We start from the raw sequence: 24,236 nt of genomic DNA, 5'->3' as shown, positions 1-24,236 counted from the left end.
AAGCACTAGAGAAACGCACAGATCTACTTTGTAGACCAACCCTTTAAATAAATAGATATAAAATAATCAATAAATATTGGATAAGAATGCACTAGTGATAGAGCTTTCCCCAAACCAGATTCCCTTCAAATCTGCTTGATTACAATTCCTATCATCCCCAGACAGCTACCTTACTGTTTGAAAGGTAGTGATTTGGGTAAAACTCCGGCGTAGTAGTTAGTGAACAGACCGGACTAATAGTCCTTTAGTGGTTAGCTTTGCACAAAAAGAATGAGGACATTCCTCTTAAGCTTATGTTTTTATATAAAATAGAAGAGTTGGAGAGTAAGAGGGAGACAATCATTGCTTTGAATATGATTCCTATTTTTGTAATGGAAAATAAAGGAGAGTATTTTTATTTATGACAGGGCTGAAAGAATAACTGTTCTCCACTTGCTACTGTACATTCACAAAAATACTCTGTTCCAAGGGGGTGCAGGATGCTCTTGAGCAGAGAGCATCTCTGCCCCCTTTGAGTCTTTCCCGAAAGGCCCTCGCCCAATACCCCCCCCTCCCCATCGGGCTAGAGAAGGCGTTGCCTTACTTCCTTGACATCTTCCTAAGAATCGGTCTGCCCCGCCCTCCCCCCTCCCCCCGAAGAGTGAGCTTACTCAGGGCTACACAATATGCAGCATGAACCTGCCTGCTGCCCTCTAGTCCGTTTTTTTTTTACTCTCCTCCTCCCAGTCAGCAGATCGTCCTGCTACTTAGAAACTATGGGCCATTACGGTCTGCTTAAAGATCTAGGGCTCAGTACTGTGCAGTACTGTAGCTGCTCCGTTCAGTTAGTAAGAGAGAATGTACCCATATGCATTTTTCAGGGAAGGATACGGTGGGGGAAGCCCTTCCTCCAAACCATAAGAATAGGTTGGTTTCTAAGTGCGCACCTATTCGTACTTTCTTTTCTAGAAATAACTATGGGAGTTAGAATGCTTCCCTTAAGGAACAGAAGAAATACCTCTTCCCCAGTTCTTTCTGAGTTTGGATCGACGCAATCCAGACCCAAAGTTAAATAAATTAGTTGTCTCGCTTCCGCGCAATGAGCGCGATATAGCGGACGGTGCCACTTCAACTAGGGCTGGGAGGGGCAGAAAGAAACGCTCTGCCACTAGAAAACCAGTTTATCAGGAGGTGGAATCCAGCCAGGACCGTTCGCCTTGTTGGACTCGTTTTCTAGTAAGGCACGAAATAAATCCTAGGGGACACCCCAAAATTCTTCGAGCCCTCCCCAGAGATTTAGGGCCACCGCGTGCTACAAAGGATCCCGTGCACCTCTCCAGTGCTGCCCAGGCGCCCTCGCATCTTGCTCTATTGGCCGGCCTTTTCTCTTTGGAATCGCCCCTCCGGGCCTGGCCAGGGGGAGCCACGTTTTTCGCCTTCGGTGTTGCCCGTAGATTTTACGCATCCCTTCCCTTTTGGCCTCTCTCGCAATGTTGTGTTTTCCATCCGGGTCATTTCCGTTTGTTTTGGCTTGAAAACAACAACGAACAAATTATATTGTGAACGCCTCAGGCATTTTTGAGTTTTGTTATGACGCGAGCTCTGATTGTAAGACCGTTTCAGGCCCCCTTCCCTTGTTGTAGCGACTATATATCTATATCTACTACTAAATACTTAACGCACTATTCCAGAAAAGGTTCTTTTAAAATATATATATTTTAATTCTTTTGGTTCCTTGTTGATTTATTGAGTTTGGAGGTTTAAAATGTATTTTTCTACATCATGGCTTTAACCGCTTAGTAAAATTTATTTCATACAATCAACTTTTGTCATACTAGAATGTGTAGTGTTCATCTGCGCTTCAGTTTCTGATATTTATCAATCATCTTTCTGTATGGATGGGGATTTGGAAATGTGATGGGGAGGTGGGCGAGGGTGGGATTGGAATGGAGTGGAGTATTCAGAAATTAACTAAGAAGGTACTTAATTTTCTCCCCTTCTCTCGTCTGGAGAATGAACAACTAAATATATCTCCTGATTCAGTTGGCAGGATTTGGATTTAATCCAATAAAAGTATTGTGATCAAAAAGCTTTCCCTACCTCTATTGGAACTCTATTGGAACCAAGCTAAACCCTGTTCATTCACCTATCTAGACTATGGTGGGCCTGTGCACAATGCCACTCTCAGATATGAATAAACTGAAGTTATCCAAATAATTAGGAAAATGAGCAGTAAACCAATCACTTGGTATCCACTAAAATCAAGGGCATGGCTTTTTAAATACCAGCATGTTCTTCAGCATAAACATAGATTGGGGCACCTTCAACACTAACAACCACATTCGTTAGTATTTAAGGTGTCATAAGACCTTTGGTGGTTTCTCAAATGATAGATTTACCTGACCTTCTCTTTGGAAAATCTTTATACTTTCTCAGAATTTCTTAAGTCATTTCAATGAGAAAAAACATATTTCTTAACCCCCCCCCCCTTTAAGTATAGTTCAGCTAGGTATATTGGTGTAAATCCACTTTTATGAGATTGCTTTGGATTGATTGAATTGGGGCTTAGGGTGGTCAGAATGTATAGAAAAGATGTACTGGATAGAAACATTTGATGCCCTCATCCCTTTTTTTTAAATGGCTGAAAAAATAGATTTAAACCTTGAGAGTTTTATTTCCAAAACAGGAGCGGGAAGTGGAAAGCTAGTGGCAAAATGTGCTCCATTCCCCACCCTGCACACTTGATAAAGACTGGCTGTATATTCAGCCACTTACAGCTGATTTCCTTAATATTTGTATATTGCACAGCAAGTGACAATGATTTCAAACAGCTTAATACTTTAGGCTTCTCCAGTCCAAGAGAACACTTCCTTGTTTACAAAATGTAACTGCTTCACCCGTTTTCCTTCTAATGATAAGGCATAAAAGAGTAACCACAATAAATGGTCTTAAGGCGCATGCAATTTTTTAAAAATATTCTCCTTCCAAAGGTGATCTTGAACTAGTGGAACTTCAGTCTGAATTGACCGCTCCGCTTGATTTTACCCTAATAAACCCTCCCATAAGGAATCGCCAGCTGTCTGGCTCAGTCGGCGGTGACCCTCTGTCGCACATAAGCTGACAATTTGGGAGCTAGGCATCCTGATCCTTCTCCGATCAACCCTCCTGGGGCACCCGGTGGGAAGGGGCTGGAGCCAGTGCCACGGGGCTTGGAAAAAATAGGGCAGACTTTATTTAAACCCGGCCTAGCCTTGGCTTTGAACCCCCCCCCTTCCCCTTAGAGGAGGGAATCACCCTCTGTCCAGCCGGGGCCCCAAGTACTGCAGCCAGGGCAGCTGTCCTCAGGGCTGCAATGGGGTCGTCTGCGGCCCGGGGGCCTTCGACCCGAGGACGGAGCGGGGTTCTGAGCGCAACTTCCTTTGGAGTTTCGCCTCCCGTTCAGGCCATGTGCTGTAGGACGCAACTTTCCGTGCCTTCCCTTCGCCTTTTTAAATCGCCACGAGATCACAGATGGCTATTTAGTGGCCCTACAATGCTGCAAGACATCCGCTTGCCTTTCTTTCTTTCTTTCTTTCTTTCTTTCTTTCTTTCTTTCTTTTTCCTCCCACCCCATTTCCCCTTTCTCGTTTGGGTAGAATTTCTGGCCAGCCGCTTCTCTGACGAAAACAGCAAGGCACAACTTTTCCTGCCGCGCGCGGTCCTTTTCTTCTTCTTTTTTTTTTTTAATGTATGTTTGTGTGTAAGTGCTCTGTGTGTGTGTGTGTATGTGTGTGCGCGCGCGCGCGCGTCACGTGCTTGGTGCGGAGACGGCGACCTCGCGGGCTGCTCTCTCGCGCTCTGCCTTTGACTTGCTTGTGGCGATCAGCTTCGCCCCGCCAGTCAGCCAGCTAGTTAGTTGCAGCCAGTCCGCCGGGGTACGTTTTTCCATCCGGCCAGTGATCGCCTGTTTGTAAAATAGCTATCGCCAAGAGCCTTAAATCCAGTGGATCCTCTTTGGAAATCCAGTGATCACTGAGGTTAGATGTTAGTCTTTGGGAAATATTTATATCTATATCTATATATCTATTTTTTCCTCTCCTTTTTCTGTGTAGCAACTTGAGTATCACAAAAGCACTGCGGTAAGAATAAAAAAAAATATGATTATAAGCACTCATGGTCTCCGCTGGGACTTTGAGCACTGTTATTTTAAAGTGTGTAAAGTTTGTATTAATAAATTTTTGTAAACAATGCAATTTTGTCTACTGTTTGGGGGAGGCTGTCCAAAAAAAAAGCCATTTAAGTAACTCTTGCTTTTAAATTTACATGTCAAGTCCTTCCTTGAAGTTGTGGAAAAAGCATGCGTTTCTTGTCCCTGCTTTTCTTGTTCCACTGCATCATGTATCAGAAAAATCGTTTAAAAAACCCTCCCCTAACTTGGTTTCTAATAAAAATGAGAATATGCCCAGAGATTTAATTGCAGCTGTCTTGAAAAAAAGACATAAATGTTCAGCTGTCTGCCTTTAAAGCAACCTTTCTTAGAATCCACAACCAATTTAAATTTATCTAAATATATATTAATATTTATTGATCAATCCATTATTTTATCATGCATTTTAAAAATATTAATTTATATTTAAATAGTGATAGAAATGGTGAATGCATTCACTTTACAGGCACCATTTGGCTTGGAATTGTGGAAATTGCGGTTAGATCTATCTACCAAGTCTGAGAAAGCTATTTTGGGCGGTTAGATCTATCTACCAAGTCTGAGAAAGCTATTTTGGGCATTAGTTTGTGCTGATGGAATGAATTGCATAGGATATGCAGCCTTATCCTAAGCAAGTTCACTAAAACAGAATAACTTTCATGTGGATTTTCTTCTGAATAAACCAGATTAGTAATGCCTTCAAGATAGGAATGTGGGTTGATTGCAGGAGCTAAGGCAGTAGAGGTGTTTATCCCATTTTTGAATGAAATCAGGTATATCACTGTCTAAACAGCAGAGAACAGAAGAGTGGGAATGGCCACCTCAAATGGTTAAATTCAGAATTTAAAGTGATCTTACTGCTGCACTGAGGAACAATATCCTACACTTCTACAGGAATTAAACCTGACCTTTTTATGGATTACATGCTAATGAGCTCATACTTATTCTGGAGCAAAACAAATGGAAACCAGTGGATTGCTGTAAAGCTTGTGTTTTCTTTCTGGAGACATTTCAGAGATATCCCTTAGGTGTTTAACCAAACTTCACCTGTATGCACTTCTTTAGTCTCACAATCCTGCTTCATAATAATCACAATTAAGATTGCTGTAATGGAAATTCATAGCTTTAAACAAATCAGCTTTGCTCAATAAAAACCACTGAACCACAATACTTTTTATAATAAAAAGGATACACTTTGTTATGTTGCCTCTAATATACCGTGATAACATGTTTTAAATACTTTTAAATTAGACCTGATTATTTTTATCTGAAGTCACAAAACAATGACTGCACTGTAAAGCCTTTAGTCTGTAACTAGATCTCCCCAAATTTTCAGTGTGACTCTTCAGCGCCATTGGCATGTAAAGAATTAAAGGGATTCCTTAGGAAAATGTGCCTGCCTGTTGATTTGACAGTATATGGATTCATAGCAGAGTATTCTAAAGGGAAATTTCAGTTAAACGTTTCAGGTATAATTGGAAATATTCCAGTTCCCCATTATGCCTATGATTGCTATTCCTAAATAGATTAAGAGGTGTATTGAACTAGTCTCTTCAAGTTCCTCCAAATTTTTATTAAAAAGCAAATAGACAGCTGTGCCATTCTTCTCCTAAGAAGACTACACTGTATGAAATATTGAAGACAAGCAATCAAGAACTGCACACTAAGAAGCTTGGGGGAAAAAATAGGTAACGGAACTGCAACCTTATCCTATTATAGGCAAATTCATCATTAAAACCTATGCATAGAGATGGTGGCTTAACACTATGATGCTGAATACTTGGAAGAAAGTTCAGTGAATGTCAATTTTAGATAAATTGAATTGACTTGAGGAATTAAATCCATCCAATCCCATGGGTTAATAAACAGGAGCCAAGGAGGGCTGTTAATGTCAATCCAGCAAGATACACCAGACCGTGACCATCAACTCCATAGGAAGGCTACAATTACTTTCCTGAAGTTGGCTATAATAACAGAATCTTTCAAGTCTGACTGTACCATATACCGCCTACCCCTCCTTACAATTAAGTGACTTAGATCTGTGTCTGAGCACTTCTGAATGTTATTTGGCTGTTCTGGACTTTTAAAAAAACCCTTCAATCCTTTTTGCCTAGGCAACAGCTTCTGCATATTTCCACCAAGATCATTTTCCTTACTCTACAGTGAAGAAGCAGTTAACCTGTAAACAATGAATTTCAAGTATGTAAATAATTTTGATTGGATGCTCTGGTCTCTAATTGTGAAAAGAATAGGGCATTGTGTGTGTGCGTGTGTGTGTGTGTGTACAATGAGGTATTTTGGAGACAAGATTATGGAATTATAGCTGAGAGCATAGCTGCAATCTGAAATGATGAGCAACTTACCTACTAAGGGAAGTTCTGCAATACCTGTAAACTGTATTTCCAGCTGAAAAAGACAAACATATTGGTATCTTAAGGCTTTAATCAACTGCCTTTATTTGTTCTCCTCTGAAAATATCCATACAATATTTTACTCCTATTGCACCGTGTTTTTATATACACACAAAAGTCCTATGAAAAACAAAACTTCAGTTCATATCTCCTACCATGACTAGTTTTCTAGTTAGGAGAATACTCCCATTTTACTAGGGTATTTTTTTTAAATCATCATTTTAAGAAGGACATTCTTATAAGAAGGCAGTACTGGGAAGGCAGTACTGGCAGTACTTGCTGCCAAGATCCAGTACCAGATAAAAAGTCATCTGCTCATTATTATTTTTTTTGCATAGAACTTGAAATGGCATTTGATAGACACATTGGACTTAGGTCTTCAGTTGCTATGTTCTGATAACATCTGAAGTCCAACATTTCAGTTTTACATATTCTTGTACCATACCTATCGAGAGGATTATGCTGAAATGGCTGTTTTATTTTATGTGGAGAAAGATGAAAGATTTTTCAAAGGAGATTAAAAACCAGGAGTCAGATAGCACCTTTTCTGATTAACAAATTTTATTAAAGGACATAAACTTTCAGTCGTGAAAATGTATTAGCTGAGGAAAAAAATACTATCAGATTCCTCCTGATTTTTGTTTCTGTAGAATGACACAGCTGCTCTCCTACATTGTTCTCAACAAGTAGTAAATACAAATGAAATTACCTTTAAAAAAATAATACAAAAACAGCATAATGATTAACATTCTTAAATATACTTTTCAGAATGATGATTAACATTTGTAGTAGAGAATTAAGATTGAGAGAAATTATAAAAATCTAACACAATTTATTGATTGAAACATGATATCTTATAAACCTTTTTTTTCATATGGAAGGGATGATATTCAGTTGCACAAATAGGCTTCTGCTTGCACAATGGAATTTCTTTCCTTTCTTCCTTAAAGCAGTCAACCCAGTACTAAGTGTGCAGTGAGTAGAAGACTCCTGGATTTCTAGAGCAGATAATTTCATACAGCTCTAGACAGCAATATAAGTCTCTGTGATCCTAATACTATGGATAGAATACAGAAGTTGAAGAACCCATCTTGTACAGTGCCATACCATGAAACTTGACATATATTATCAGTAAGCATCATGCATTATATCAATAGTTCTTCTGCAGTTGGAAGACTGAACACAATGTAGTGATATAAAGTGACAAAGACAATTGAATGGGCTTAAACAGGGCTTAAGCTTTTCACACAGTGACTGGTATTTTATATATCTGCAATGAAGAGCATCTTATTAATTTTTATCATTTCGGTATAATTCCTTGGATAAGAATCATAATTTAAATTAGCATATGACTGCCTGAAGATTGTCTCAGATTTCATTTCCAAATTCCTAGGATCAGGTTGTAAGAGATGTAAAAGACATCCATTGAAAGTCTTGGAGAGCCACCTCACATACGGTGGATATCACTATATACCTTATAAATAGGTATAGAGAAGCTTACTCCTTGTTGCATTGAGCCAGTATGATGTAGTGGTTAAAAATCTTAGATTAGAGAGATCTAGGTTCAAGTCCATTCTCAGCCATGGCAGTTCACTGGTTGATTTTGGGTCAATCATTTTCTCTTAGGTCAACGTAGCTTATGAAAAAAATGAAGGAGGTATCACTATGGCTGCTACCTTGTATTCAAAAGAAAAAGGTGAGATATAAATCTAACAAACAATAAATAAAGTTCATAATTAAAGCCCAGTGAACAACAGTAGCCAATTTCTACTCAAGTGAAACTGACTGATTGTATGGGATTTTTTTTGGCAGGTAACATTAATTAATGTTGGCTGACATGCATCATAGGACTCACTTCATCAACAATAAAAGCTTTCTACTGATCTTGGATCAGTATAATGAAATTAAATGGAAAAGTTATGCCAGGATTATAGACAAACATTGAGAAACTTGCAGGGTTAGGGTGAGTGGATTTTTAAAAAAATTAATAAAATTATGTGCCAGGTGAATTTTACATTGTGACTTACATCCAACAGAATTCACAAAGTAGAAACAGATTAAGTATCCTTAAAAATAATTTCTACAGTTATTTGTATTCAGATAATAATTAAACAGATGGATTGTGTACTCTTTCCCTCTAAAAGTTTTGGTTCCATTCAGCAACATCAAATTATAGACAGTCTTAGTGTTGACCATAAGACAAATAATGATGTCTAATTTAACTTGCTGTTCTAGAGTATTTGGAGCAAATACTTAAAATTCCAGCAGGGAGATGAGTTGTTTAGAAATGGAAGTTAAGCATCTGTCCCTCCTGTTTCCAAATTCCATCTTTCCAAATGATTTTTTAAAAACAGTTTTCACAATTAAATAAATTAAGCCTGTTGTAACTCAAGCAACTAAATTTTTAGATAGAAATGGCTGATGCAGTAGTGAGACCTGGAATTGTCATCTTTTGCTAATGCAGAACCATGTGGGCAAACATCAGGTTCATAAAATTTAATTTGCTTTTTAGTAGATTCAAAGGTCTCCAGTTTTATCTAGTGCAGGAGACATGTAGAGATGAAATCCAGGGGATTTCTGAATATTGGAAACAACTCAAGTCTACATAACTTGAACAGAAAAATCCATTTCTTGATACTTCTAAGTCCCCCCCAACCCCCCACCCCAGTATATTTATAGAGGACTTGTGAAGAGTAGAAGATAATTTCGTTATTGCTCTCATTAAAATATTTGGAATTACTGGCCAGAATAAACCTTCTCATGATCTACCAATAGAGTTTCTCTTCCTTTTGTTCTTTTCTGCTTAGAGGAAGTCTTCTGAATATAAGAACTGTAAATGATGGTTCAGCCAGAAATACCTCAAAGAAGTCAGGAAGAATTTGAACATGTTTGTGGAGTTGTATCTGTTGAACTAACATATGAAATGTTTCTTGTGGCTCAGCAAATAAATCTTGCTCTTAGTTCCTGTCTCTATTTAATTTCTCAGCAATGCAAAACCCTCCAGATGTATTGGACTCCAATATAATTCCTATCATTCCCATTTAGAATGACCATGTGCTGCAACACATCTGGACAACACCTACTTGAAAAGGGGATGTCACAAGTTGCTCTGGTCTGGTTCCTCCTTTATCTTTCTCTGGCATATGGTGGTCCTTAATCACTTAAATTAGTTGGGTATGTTTTACTCAGTATCTCTTGCCATAAATACTATTTATCGCAAAGAAGTAATGAGCTGCTGTGCAGTTCCCCGGCCATTGCCAATGAGCAATTCCTATGCAGCATGAAACTCTGGCATTAGTTTATTCCTATTTTTGTTTTTTCTATTTCTTGAGTGTTTTATTTCAAACAAACCAGAAGATAAAAGGTATGACCATACTAGCAATGACTCTTAGAATTTGGCCTTGCAGTAGGGTAGGCCGGCTGCTTTTATCAGTTCTTAGGACACATATGATTGATGCAATCTGCTTTGGAATTGTTTTTAGTAGTGATAATATTAGATGACACAAACACACACATTTAAATAAAATCAAAACTTACAGAGAATTTTCATAAGACTGAAACTGCAGGAACAGCCTTTCCCATGAGCCATGGAGAGAGAATAAAAAAGTTTGTTTCATGATATTTCATTCATGCCTTTATTAACAGCACTGATATTACATAAGACATATAAGCACTTATATAAAAGATGACAATGTGTACAGGCATAATTTCTTAATGCCGTGCTTAAAGGAATACTCAAACTATAAAGGCTAATATTTTGGTCAACCATTGCATAAAAAGCAGCGAAAATAACCATTGAGTTGATTGGGCTACAGTGAAATGTCTTCCAAAGGGTTAAAGTTTTAATCAGTTGAGGACTGATCAAAAATGAAAGATGTGGATGTAGGCTGCAATATTATTCTCACTTTTTAAATGAACGTTCAAGCTAATGGTTTATAGCTGCTTTTCATTTCTTCCTTTGTAACCTATTTCTCCAAATGGTGCTCATAAAAGTTAAAATATTTATATGCTGGTCACAGCTAAACTAAGAGACAGAATTAAATTCACCTTGGTATCCTTCTTTAACAAGTTTTGGAGAAGATGATTTAAGTCCAGAGAAGTAGAGTGAATCACTAGCAGAATAAAGTTTGGTTCAATAACAAATTTTAATTCTTATTTTTATATAGTATTTTCCTCTTAAAATTTAGTTTTTATATTTAATACAAAATAGAAACATGTAGGTGTTAAAAGAGTTTCTCTGTCTCTCAGACAGACAGACAAACATTTATTAGATGACAAAGCAGAAAATTTTACGTGCAAGTAAAAAAGGATTTTCGGGTTACTTTATGCCTTCATTAGTACATTGGCTGTTAAGCAGTCGGATTGGATTCAGAAGTAGTCTAATGATCTCATTACTACTCATTTATATTCCATAAAGGTGAAAGAAGCAAGGGAGAAAGTGAAAAGGGGACAGAAGAAAAAGCTGCATTCAAAAATCCATGGGGCAAGCCAGGATTGCTGGTTGTGAAAATATGAGGACCACTACTCTTATTAAGTGCTGCGGCTGTTCTTAATAGTTATAAATCTCTAACAATGCATCACATTCTGATTGAAGAGTTTTGCTTGAGGCATATATGTGGAGAATAAATTCCTTCCCTTTAAATATGTTCCAAGAATTATTTTATGGCTAGCTAAATGTCTGAGGCAAAGGATCCAGAGCGTCTGTCTACAATCCTGATCTGAATCTTAACTTTTTCAGAAGTGCCATCAGGTGAAGGCTGATTTATACTGGCTCCTTGTCAGGGACCAAAGTACTTACACCAGAGTTTCTGCCTTGATGTAACTTATCAATTGGAGGCCTTGTCTTGGCAAGGCACACATAATCTCTCAGAAGATTTGTTAATCCAGAAGTAGGTCTTTATATTCATTTTTTTTCAGGGTATGATCCTGACATTTTGCTTGCTTACTATCTATCTATCTGCTTAGAGAGATAGGAAGGCAGGTTTTGTTTCAATATAATTTATGGGAGTGAACTTAATTGGAAGTTGAATTTGGATTCTCTTATTAATTCTGGGTGGCCATAGGCAAATTGAACATGATGGATATGGTACAAATATAAACAGATATGCATGGTTTGAAAAGAGTTTAAATTTAAATTTAAATCGGCCAATTTCCTTTTGACACTTGGAATTAAGCCAACCTGTATTCTGTTTCAAAGCTTCTAAACCTCCTTTAGTATTAACTTTTATCATCACTTTGTTACTATAACTAGTGTATAAGATACATTTTTAAAACAGAACATCAACTAAAAATAGTCCAGACTCAGATAACAAGAGTTGAATTTTAAATATTGTTCAGCACGAACAAAGACAAATATACATGTCTCAGGATAATGTTAGATAAAGATAAAGAATACAAACAAATACAAAGTAAGGAAAAAAGTAAGCAAGCAAAGAGAAAAAAAAGTACATAAAAATAAAAAATAAAAAAACAAGTGCCTTCTGATATTCCTCATAGCAGTTAAAAGTACAATGATATTTTAACCTCTTTCTCTGGTTACATCAATGCTCTTCTTTCTTTAACCTATTCTGTCTAATTATCAAAGCCAGAAATCATATTCATTTTTTAAATTTTTATGCAAAAAGTCTATAAGAGGTTTCTAGTCACCAATGAATCTAGGTAGTATCTTTTCTCTAATCAAAGAAGTTAATTTATCCATATCAGCAAGATCTATCTATTTAACCAATCATTCAAATTTTGTTTTGTTTTTTAAATTTCTAACCCAAAATATTTCCCTTTGTTTTTACACCTAGGCAGTTTTAGTTTTACACCTAGGCAGAAAAACCAAAGTTACAACTACAAAGTAGGCGAAACCTGGCTCAAAAACAGTAGCTGTGAGAGGGACCCTGGAGTCCTGGTGGACGATCACTTAAACATGAGCCAGCAGTGTGCAGCAATAGCAAAAAAAGCTAACACAGTCCTTGGTTGTACAAACAGAGGCATAGAATCAAAATCATATGAAGTATTAGTACTGCTTTATACTGTAAATTCTTAGTAAGACTAGTGGTGGGATTCAGCCGGTTTGCACCAGTTTGGCAGAACCGGTAGCTAATTTTTTGTTGCCCAGGCCCAGAATGGACTTCCAGAAGCAGCGTCCACAGAGAGAACTGGTTGTTCACATATTTGAATCCCAACACTGAGTGAGACCATACCTGGAAGACTGCAACCAGTTTTGGTCACCATACCAAAAGATGTTGAGACTTTGGAAAAAGTGCAAAGAAGAGCAATTAAGATGATTAAGGGCCTGGAGATAAAAACATATGAACAGCGGTTTCAGGAATTGAGTATGGCCAGTCTAGAGAGAAAAAGGATTAGGGGTGACATGATAGCAGTATTCCAGTATTTGAGAGGTTGCAACAAAGAACGGGGTCAACTTATTTTCCAAAGCACCAGACGGCAAGACAAGAAACGATGGAAACTAATCAAGGAGAGAAGCAACCTGGAATTAAGGAGAAATTTCCTAACAGTGAGGACAATTAACCAGTGGAACTGCTTGCATTCAGAAATTGTAGATGCTTCATCACTGGAGGTTTTTAAGAAAAGACTGAACAGCCTCCTGTCTGAAATGGTATAAGGTCTCCTGCTTGAACGGGGTTGGACTAGAAGACCTCCAAGGTCCCTTCCAGATCTATTCTGATTGACTGATTGTTCTGGATGAGGTAGTGGAAAACATAAATAGAGAAAAGGCCTTGTGGTAATACCAATGTGGCAAACTGGGTTTTTTTTTTTTTAAAAAAAAATCTAATACGGTGTAATGTTTTACAAATAAAATGTATACAAACAGGTCCTGGAAGGAAGGCAGGAGAAGGACAGTTGAATAAGATGAGGCTACCAAAGCACATAGCAGTCTGGAACAGGGATAATTCTGGAGAATTGGATTTCTGAGACAGGCCATTCTAGCAAAATGGATGATCTTTGTTAAAACAGAAAAGAGTTGTTTTTAAAGAAAGAGTCAGAATCTACTGGAAGATGGGATAATCTTGATGTCCCATGCAATTATCATAATGAACAAATCATTGCCACTGTTTTTGCTGTTTGCTCTAGGAGCAACCTTAGAAAAGGCACAATCGGGCTTTTGGCCTTCAGGGATAGCATATGAGACAGCTATATTTCATTATTCTGTTAAAAAGTCTATTCTATTATTTCGTCCTGTGATCTGTGATCTCCACTTTTCTTGTCTTCTTGGTTTTTGGCTGGGACACATGACCCTGGTTCATTAACAGTATTTATTCAGTTTTCTAATCAGTGTTTATGAGCCTATCCACATTTTCTGAAAAAGAGCTGGACAAAGAAACATGCTGGCTTCAGCAGTTTGTGTAAAAGCATTTTGAATCTTGATGATAATTGAAAGGTGTATCTAGGAGATACTTTTTTAATGAATTCCAGTGATAGTATTATATCTCCTGTTGCCATTCTTGGATTTGATCGACAATTTGATAGGTTGGTGTTTTGAATTGGATCTATTCTATATAATGCATACGGCAGTATACCTTCAGATTTTTCTGTAATACGTCCTGCCAGCTCTTCAGTTTTTAAAATTATTTTCTGTAAATGTAATGAGGTACAGGAGGAAGAGCTGCAACCAAGACAATGGTCAGTTAAAAGAAATTGAGTCCAGGCAGAAATGTTATTTGAGAAAGTGTCTCAGGCACGGCCCTCCCTAGTTCTCAGGATAAAGGAAAGAGAGGAGAAGTGTGTTCAGACTTACAAGATTTCAGCTGCTATAATCTTACAATAAAAGAAGTATTAGCTCCAGAGTTTTTGATTTCCAAGTTTGCTTTATGTCGGAGGGCTGTCATTGTAAGTCTGAGCTGAGAGAATTAAGAAAAGGACAAAATATCTTACACTAATTTCAGTTTCTTGATGTGTTTTTTTTCCGGGGGGGGGGAGTTATTTTATGCAATTAGAATATGGTGGTGGATTTGTCTGCCTCGCAAAAGGTATTTACATCTCCATGCTTTAATTATAAAAATAGATTTACCATCTGTTATAAACAAAACTGAGAGAAGAGAAAGGAGATCTCTGATGGTGGGGGTCTCAGGAAGAAAACAGCTTGAAGACAACACTGGATTTTATTCACAACTGAAGAAGAATTGAGAACACCCATATCTGACAGACTCAAGGTATAATGACACTTAATATAAGTAATTGTACAATGTTCTATTGGGGCATGTTTGACATGCTCACAATGAAGAAACTAATAAGATGCTAATTTACAAGTTATACAGAAAGTAAAGTACAAGCCATTTGCTGGTCATTCTACTCCCATCAAGCTGTGCAACAATGTTTGTATATATAACACATCCAATAATGTTTGCATATATAACACACTATATTATAATTTTTTCCCATTACATTAATTTAACAAAAACATAAACACATTGGTGGGCAAGGCCTGGCTCTCCAGATACTACTGAATTCCAATCTGTATTAGCCTTTGTCATCATGGCCAGTGGTTAGAGACCATGGGAATTAGAGTCCATGAACAACTGGAACCTGAGCAAAAGAGAAGCAGAAAGAAGATATTGTCTTAATATATATGTGTACTATGTATGAAATCGTGATTAATTGTAAAGCTTTAGACCTGACTCACATCTGAGAAATGACCTGTATACATTTGCAGCTTGCACATAATTGGTGTTATGTGAAAAACAAACCAAAAAACCAAAGAGAAGATCACCTTGTCTGTAATGCAAAGCATGAAACTGTTAAATCAATCTTATATTATTTTCCACTTGGGTAAAATACTGCATAAACAATCAAGCTAACAAACAGGCAAATGAGAGGAGCATCTTCCTGTCATCTAATCTTGATTAGGGAAGGTTCACAGCCTGCATATTTACAGGCATCAACAGATATACAGAAACAATACACTGACCTATGGAGAAATCTGTATCACTGTTGCTTGTTAAATATGGGATAGGAACATCAAATTTACCAGGAGAAAGAAAAATCAAAAGAGTTTAGTGGACATTTTATTGCCACACCAGAAGGGACAAAATGTCCTATAAAAATACTTATTTGTAAATAAAGGCTATTTACAATGCAATAATTAATGCTAAAAATACAAACAATTAGAACCAATAAATAGATTAAAAGGTATGTTTATAATATTGAAATACACACACATAAACATGGATAAATGAAAATATATAGCAGATACGAAGTTCCTTATAACTGTACACTCCCAATAATTAAGATGTCCTAGACAATAAGTACAAGCTGAGATTTGATTTAAAGAGTTTGGGCTTATTAATGATTAGCTATAAGGACAACCTTATGTACATTGATAAAATCCATGGAATTTTGTTAATTTGGTTGATTTGTTGGTGATATACTTTAAAATACAGTATGGAACAATTTAAACTAAGCAGTTGCTCACCAAATTAATTCAAGGAATTAGTGATGTTTAATAGTACAGTAATAAATAGCATTTCCCTAATTTTTTTAACTTTGTTTCTGAGTATCCCCAAAGTAGTAACTCACAAGCTCAGTCTCCAGTTCTGAATAAATATATTTTCATTTGGGGAAAAAGTAGAGATGTTTCTGATGGAAGCTTTAAAAAAAANATATTGTCACTAAATAAAATAGGCAGTAGTATAAGAGGAAAATGATACAATATTAGGAACAATATGATTAATTATTGCATATTGTTTGCAAAATGAAGGAATACAAGTTGAATGTAACAGTTCAGGAGAAAAGGGACAAAGGTTATAGCATTCCACATAACTTAGGCTTTTGTTTTTAATTCAATTTTTAAAAAAAGTCTAAAAAGAGCCTTAGTAAATTTGAAAGTTGGAAGAGGTTGCTTTGCTTTTGTTCAAACAAGCAAATGATATGACGTAAAATTAATGTTATTGATTAATGTCATGTATTTGCTTCTATCATTTGATGCAGCCATACATAATGCATTAAAGTGTTTTGCTATGAACATCTTTTAACAGTCTTTTATAATGCAATCTTCTTAATGCAATGAGTACCATGTACTTGATTATATCTATAAACTTTTTAAAACAGTGAATTTACTGGAACGTCTCCTAATTTAAGATAATTAATGTATTACTAGGGAATCATGGGAGATTTTAAGCACATCAATAAACCCTGGCTACAATCCAGCATATGTTTCTTTGGATTAATCCCATGCTATTAAGCATTTTGCTCAGATTGCTTCGTTACCAAAATTGCTGCACTTTTTAAAAGGAAAGTCATTAAAAATGAAGATTCATTGAAATAAGAATGTGCTTCATGTTTTTTGACTAGTATTTTCATAAACTTAATACACAAGTATTATTTTAAATATGCTGAGATAAACAAGATTGTATGGCTATTCTCATATTACATTCTCATGTAAAACAAATAATCTGCTGCACACTATTAATGGCTAAACAAGTCCTACATGACATGGTGCTACAGGGTATTATTTCTACCAAATGAGGTATTACAAAGGTCTGACTGGTAGGCTAGCCACTGCTTTCTGTTTTTTTTAGTCTGAATCTGTAATACATTGCATAGAAACAGTAAATATTCGTTATTGATTTAATTATTTATTAATTTATTTAATTAATTTAGAAATTGCCCATCTCCCTCATAAGAAGAACCCTGTGCATTCACATATGCATTAACGCTTGCAGAAAGATGTCATATTTAACTTTTTAACCATATAGATACAGAGTAGAAGTCTTTGTCAGCTTCTGTACTTAGGGAATATTGAAACATGCAATTTTGATTGGGGTGCCTAGATTTTTTCATGCAATAGCGATGGTCATTAGCAAAGTTGTGTTGAAAATTTTACTTCAGGAACATCAAGAGATTCTCAGGTTCGTTGGTTCTGCATGCTGTTGGGCTGTTTTATTTCCACAGAAATACACAGAATTTAAATTGGGGCACATGAAAACAGCCTATATATTCTTTAAATACTCAGAGAAGCCTAATAAGAAAAAGGAAGTTTCTCACATTTATGTGGGAATACATTCAATAGGCCTTCTAAAATTTACAGTTCAGACTTGAATGGGCTTGTCCTTATAATTTTTTAGATTCTAGATTTAGATTTTATTAGCATTGTCTTCAGAAGAAAATGTTGTAAATGAATCAAAAAAATGTTGTTGGCAGTCACTAGGCCTTTATAGATTTACAGTTACCTGTCTCAATGGATTCACACAGCAACAACATGTCACAAAGCTGAACAAAATCTATATGTTTGGGACCTGGGGGAAGAGAATCAATAATAAAAAGCTAAAAATTATGAGCTTCAAATGTTTCTGTGATGAAGTGTGGAATCAATTACCACCTATGAAGAGAACAAATGGTTGCAACAACATTATTTCTGATTTAGCTGATACTGCCTATGAGAACTATGTGTAATGATTTAGACCAGGAGTAGTCAACCTTGGCTCTTTTATGATTCGTGGACTTCAACTCCCAGAATTCCTGAGCCAGGAATGAGCTGGCTCAGGAATTCTGGGAGTTGAAGTCCACGAGTCATAAAAAAGCCAAGGTTGACTACCCCTGATTTTTAGACTATGGTGATTCAACTTGGATCAATTCGATCTTTCTCCCTAAAGCTGTTTCCAGGGACTCTCTAGTTGTCCTATTGATCAAATCATGATGATGGTTTAAATTTGCGATTGAACGGAGAACTTTGTAGTGTGACAATAATGTTGGGATTTTTTGGTTATTGTTTGGCAATCGTTAAAACATAAGGCAATTTTGTGGTCCTAATCACACAAATAAAACCTTTTTTCCAAGTAACTATGGATTATTACCTGCCCTTAAGAACATTCACAGGGAGGGTTAAAAATGTGAAGATCTTTACCAAACCTTGTCCCCTCTTTTTACATGCATTTAATACCTGTTATAGTTATATTCCAGTTACCTTCTGAGCCAAATCCAATAATCTGTTCTTACCACATGTAAATCCCTACATGATTTAAGCACCTCTTCCTTGAAGTAAGGTTTCCTTGCTGCGTTGCTACCCAGCTCTGTGCAGCGAGTCCTCATTCAAAGTTATAATGGCACTGAAAAAAGTGAGTTACAGCCATTGTAACATCCACATAGTCACATGACCAAATTCAGATGTTTGGCAACTGACTCGTATTTATGACAGTTGCAGTGTCCCAGGGTCATGTGATCACCTTTGGCGTCCTTCTGACAAGCAAAGTCAATGGGAAAGCCAGATTCACTTAACAACCAGGTTACTAACTTAACAACTGCAATGATTCACTTCACAACTGTGGCAAGAAAGGTCATAAAATGGGGCAAAACTCACTTAAGAAATGTCTCACTTAGCAACAGAAATGGTCGTAAGTCGTAGACTTTTGTGTATGCTGCCCTGAACATATGTCTGTATGGCATCAACTAGGGCTACAGTCTTTTTGATGGTGCTTCCAACATTCTGGAATGCTTTCCCTCAGTCAGTCAGGTCAATCTTAAGACATGTTTTTGCTGTCTAGCTTTCTTTCATACTAACTATACTTAATTTGCTGCTGGATTTTAATTTTTTGACATCTTTATTGTTGATGTACTTTTAATTGTGTTTTGGCTTATTGTTTTGATGTTGTATTTAACTTAAAATGTTAGCATTTTAAATGATGAGAGGGGAGGATTGTTTTCTGCCCTGGCTCATTATTAGCCCTTTATTATTCACTGCAGGCCAGCCATTAGGCTAAAAGATGGTATTACTTAACTAAATGTAATTACTTAAATATACAAGATGAAATTATATTAATTGTAATTGAATTAAATTTAGATATAAGTTAAATCATATTTAGTTTTTCTCCTAGTCATGCCCATGTTTTGGCATATACCCAAAGGCTAAGAAAGTTGTGTATCCTCATTTTTGTCAGGTTTAGACTGAATGATATGGTAAAGGGTAAAACTGGAAGATGAAATAAATCTTCATGACTGGGGTTAACAACAGGAGGTAGTGATGTACACTTATTTGCTTGCCTCCATATAATGTTTCCTTTTCTAAGGGATTGTATGACTGCTCATATCATTCAATAAGAAGTATTACTCTTATTTGTTTATTTTTTTTAAAAAAAACAATCCTTCTCTTTCTGACTTAATATTAAAGTAGGAAACCAGCTGACTGGATTTTGCTGTCTGGATGAATTCTAACTGCTTGTTTAAAGAATGAGTTATGCTAAAGCAAAAGACAGATTGAACATTCTTCATTAAACCTTTGGAATACAGTTTACCCAATTAACACTGAATGAGTTGCAGTTGATTATAATTCTATTTGTTTAAGTCCTATCTGACAAGATACGTACTGGAAAAAGCTGCAACTGCATGGTAAATGTAGCATTGGAGCTATTTTTTTCTGTATCTTCTCAAACAAGTAACACTTTATTCTGATTCTTTTTAATTAAAGACAAAGAGTGACATGGAGTCCAAGAGCTTTTTGTTGGTTTAGAGACAGAAACTGAGAGCAGTAGCTTGCAAAAGTCACACTTTTCTCTGCTGACAAATCCTGCAATTCCCAAACCACTATGTAAATCCTGTTATTTTCTTCCTTCCATTTGCACTGTTTCCAACTGTTACTCCAGAAAGTGTTTCAGGACCACTCACAATATTATATTCTGGAAGGGATATTAATAATGTAAACAGAAAAAACTGTTTTCCAATGCACATATTCTGAATTGGACTATATAAAAGGTTACACAGCAAGATTTTTCTCATAGTTTTTATTTTTTTTGTTTTCTATCATTTTGATGGCTACTTCTTTTTGTATTTTTATTTCTGAACATGACATGGAATTCTGAAAGTGATTAACTGGCCTTAAGACTATCCTTCCCATACTTATCATCCAGATATTGTATCTTAGACTAGGAGAGTCATCATTTTCAATATGTATTAAGTGCAAGCGTTTTCAGCCTGCAGAACTTATCAATTAAAGAAAAAAAAAGCCTTGATTCTGTGATCAAGGAATACAGAACTAATGATACAAAATGGCTGCATTTAAATAAACTATATTCCCTATTAACCTTTCACAGAATGCCATCCATATCTCATAGAGCCCTACGCTTCTGCAGAATACAGTTAAAAAAAACTACTTTCTTTAATATACATTCCCATTTAAAATTGAATGGTTGCCAAAATGTTTTTTTTTTAAAAGTTGGATTGTCTAGTGAGGCAAATGTAAAAAAGTAGGTATTAATAAGGATCTTTATTATTAGACCAACAATTAAAACTTTCTTGATATTCTTATTTTTTGTTTGGACCTCCTCTTTTTCCTATCGTACGATCAGTCTTCCCTTCCCTTTTCCTTATTTCTATTACAGTGGTTAAATATAAATATAAAGTTACATACTACTCTGATAAGTAGAAAAATTGAAAAAGAAAAGCTATGTTTCTTAATGGTGCTATGGTCTAGCACTTCAGGAAACTAGAAACAAATATTGTTAAAATCTATTGCCTTTTTTAAAATGAACCTTAAACTACTTTTGTGCATAATACTTTATGAAAGGAAAATCCTTCATATAATATAAAAAAATAAATGAATGTGGTATTCAAGTAAATAAAGCCATTTATTAAATGAAATGAACATTCCTATGACATGTAAATTTCATATTTGTTCAGTGGATAGAACTAAATCACATGTAAGATAAACATGTAATATAAAAATGGTCTAGGCATTTTTGTACTTTTGTACATGCAATTTAACATTTGTTTTTTAAACATAGGGAAATGCCTTTTTGAACTGAAAATACAGGTAGTCCTCAACTAACTGAGCCCAACATTTCTGTTGTTAAGTGAATTTTGCTCCATTTTACAACTTTTCTTGCCACAATTGTTAAGTGAATTATTGGAGTTGTTAAGTTAGTAACATGGTTGTTAAGTGAATCTGGCTTGCCCATTAACTTTGCTTATCAGAATGTTGCAAAAGGTGATCACATGACCCTAGGACACTGCAACTGTCATAACTATGAGTCAGTTGCTAAGCTTCTGAATTTTGATCATGTAACCCTGGGGCTGCTGTTGTAAGTGTGAAAAACAGTCATAACTCACTTTTTTCAGTGTTGTTGAACTGTTGTAAGTCGTGGACTACCTGTAAAGAAAACACAATTATAAGAAAAAGAGTGACCGTATTAGATTTATTCTAAGTATAATTTGTTCTATTCTGGGATGTCACAGTTTTTTAGAGAAACAGAAAACCAGGAATTCATTCATGATGGTGGGGAGACTGATCATGTGTTGAGCTAACTTTGCCAAGAAGCGGTTACATGCTTTTAAAGCTTTGTGCTCCACCAATCTCAGGAACTGGCTTCAGGAGAGAGAGAAAAGTTATTATTAAATATAATGGGTATAGAAGAGAGTGAATATTTCAGCTCTTAATATGATAATGGCTATTTAAGCATTAGAAACAATATAAACAAACTATTCAAAATAGATATCACCCAACAAAGCTAAATATAATTCTTGACTCATGCACTACATTAACTTAATTATTGCTTTTTTTGCTGTCTAAAATTGCTAGGCGTAGATAATGCAGATAAAGTATACCTAAATAAAGAAGAGCCAGATATTATGGGGGAAAATCAAAGACACGCATCACTGCTCAAAGCAAGCGCCTTGTATCAGACATAAATTTCATGTTAATTGAGGTTTTGAGCTACTCAACTGAAGCCAAGGTCTCAAAGTGGCTGGTGAAGTCAATCATTATAAAGCTTGTTAGTATGGCAGCCCTCTGGGTATTGTTTAACTGGAATCAAAACACACATATACAAAACCTCAGCAGTGTCTCTCTCATGGTGCATAAATCTATTCTGCATTCTGTTATTTGGCGTTTGATAGCAGTCAACTAAGTAGCAGAGAAAATGCTTGCATATACAATCAGATGGTTGTCTTGGATGAAGGGAAAAAAACAAAAGGTCAATAAATACTGTAATTCATTAAAAAAATTGAATGCAATAAGAACAAGTATGGCAGTTTCCTGAATGTAGAAATTCATAACATGATTTAATCATTTTGTCCAATAACGGGGTAAATATGAGACATCTGGATACAACTAAATAAGGCTACATGGGAATTGACCTTCATGAAGAACCTCTGTACTTATTATAGTGATGTTTGCATTTTGTAACTGGTCTCCAAATAGGATTATAATTTAACAGAATAGGCAAAAAGCCCAATTTTTCTACAATGTAGTTGGCATGAAACAGTCTTCCTGCTTTGGTTATAGTTGCTATGGAAGCATGCTTTCAAGCTGACAGTTTACAAATGTCTAATAAATGGTAAACTACAACTTGGATTACCCACGGAGTTAATTTGGGTTGGTGGTTTGAAGCAACATAAAGATCATGACTGGTCAAATGATGTCCCCAGGATTTTAAACCAAGAAAACACCAATTTTTAATTTGAAGGTGTCAGATGATTAAAAAGTAAATCATAAATAAAGTTTTGTTTTAGGACTGAAGGAAAACCAAAGTGAGGAGCAAATCTTCCATTCTCAGGAGATGTTAGAGAAACAAAGAACAAAACCTTGGAAAGTAAAGTTAAACACTGAAATTATCATTTCACATTGTAATGAATTGCAAGGGTAATATTGTTGTAATTGTAAGAAGGACAACTTTGTGTATTACAAAGGACTTGAGCAACATGCTCAAAATAACAAACACATCTGATATTCAACTTAAGGAAAATCTGACAAAATGTCCACTGATACCTTATGAATTGAGTTGGAAAGTTGAAAAGATGCTTATGTTACAGTAACTGGGCCAATTAAATTTAATTAGAATTATATTATTGTTCTATTCTCCTTGATATATCATTCTATTGACAAGTACCTTATTTTTATTCCCAGAAAAGGTTATCTTTTGTAGTAATCCCTCCCATGCCTGTAAGATTGATCTTGGGATTCTGTAGCATTTGTTTTAGTGCTATTCCTTGAAGGATTTTGTTCACGTTTTATTTGATAACTTTATTAAGATAATGTCAGGAATGAATTCACTGTGTATCAATGCTGTATAGTTTTAAAAAGAGTAGGGAGACAAAGCTTGGTACTTGCAGTGGGAAAGCATATTGCATAGACCTAATAACAGCATAGGAAAAAACTAGGAGCACAGTAGAAAGTCTTGTGCTTTCCCATCTTGTCCTTCTTGATAATCTAGTGTTGCTAACTTTATTATTGTCCTGCATAATAAAAAGATATGTAATGCACTTTTATATGTATGCACATTAATTCCATTGCACTCCATGAAATGGAGGAAGTAAGGAGCCCTCTTTGAATATGGTGACCATTAATTACTAAACCATCTAGTTTAACTAGCTTTCTAATTAGTATGTCATGAGGTACTTTGTCACATCATTACCACAGATATTAAGGCAGCTACCCATTTTATGAGATAAAATTACTAAGGGAAGATTTTTTTTCTGGTCACCTTAGTGCTGACCACTAGCAATTACTCCATTGTTTTCAAGTTGCAAAAAGATTACTTTTGAGAAATCATATCAGATTGATAAATCTGTACTTTTCTTGATATCATTCTTTCCCTTTTTGAAAATAGCACATTTGCCCTCTTCTAGTCATCTGGCACTTGACCTGTGCTCCAGAATTTCTCAAAGTTAATACATAAAAAGTGCTCTAGGATGCAGCAGTGTTAATAGCTATTTTTTGACCATGT

Source organism: Protobothrops mucrosquamatus, unplaced genomic scaffold (assembly GCF_001527695.2).
Source record: "Protobothrops mucrosquamatus isolate PMUCROS unplaced genomic scaffold, P.Mucros_1.0 scaffold158, whole genome shotgun sequence".
NCBI lineage: Eukaryota > Metazoa > Chordata > Lepidosauria > Squamata > Viperidae > Protobothrops > Protobothrops mucrosquamatus.
The sequence above is the reverse complement of the archived record's forward strand: the minus strand, read 5'-3'. Positions refer to the sequence as shown.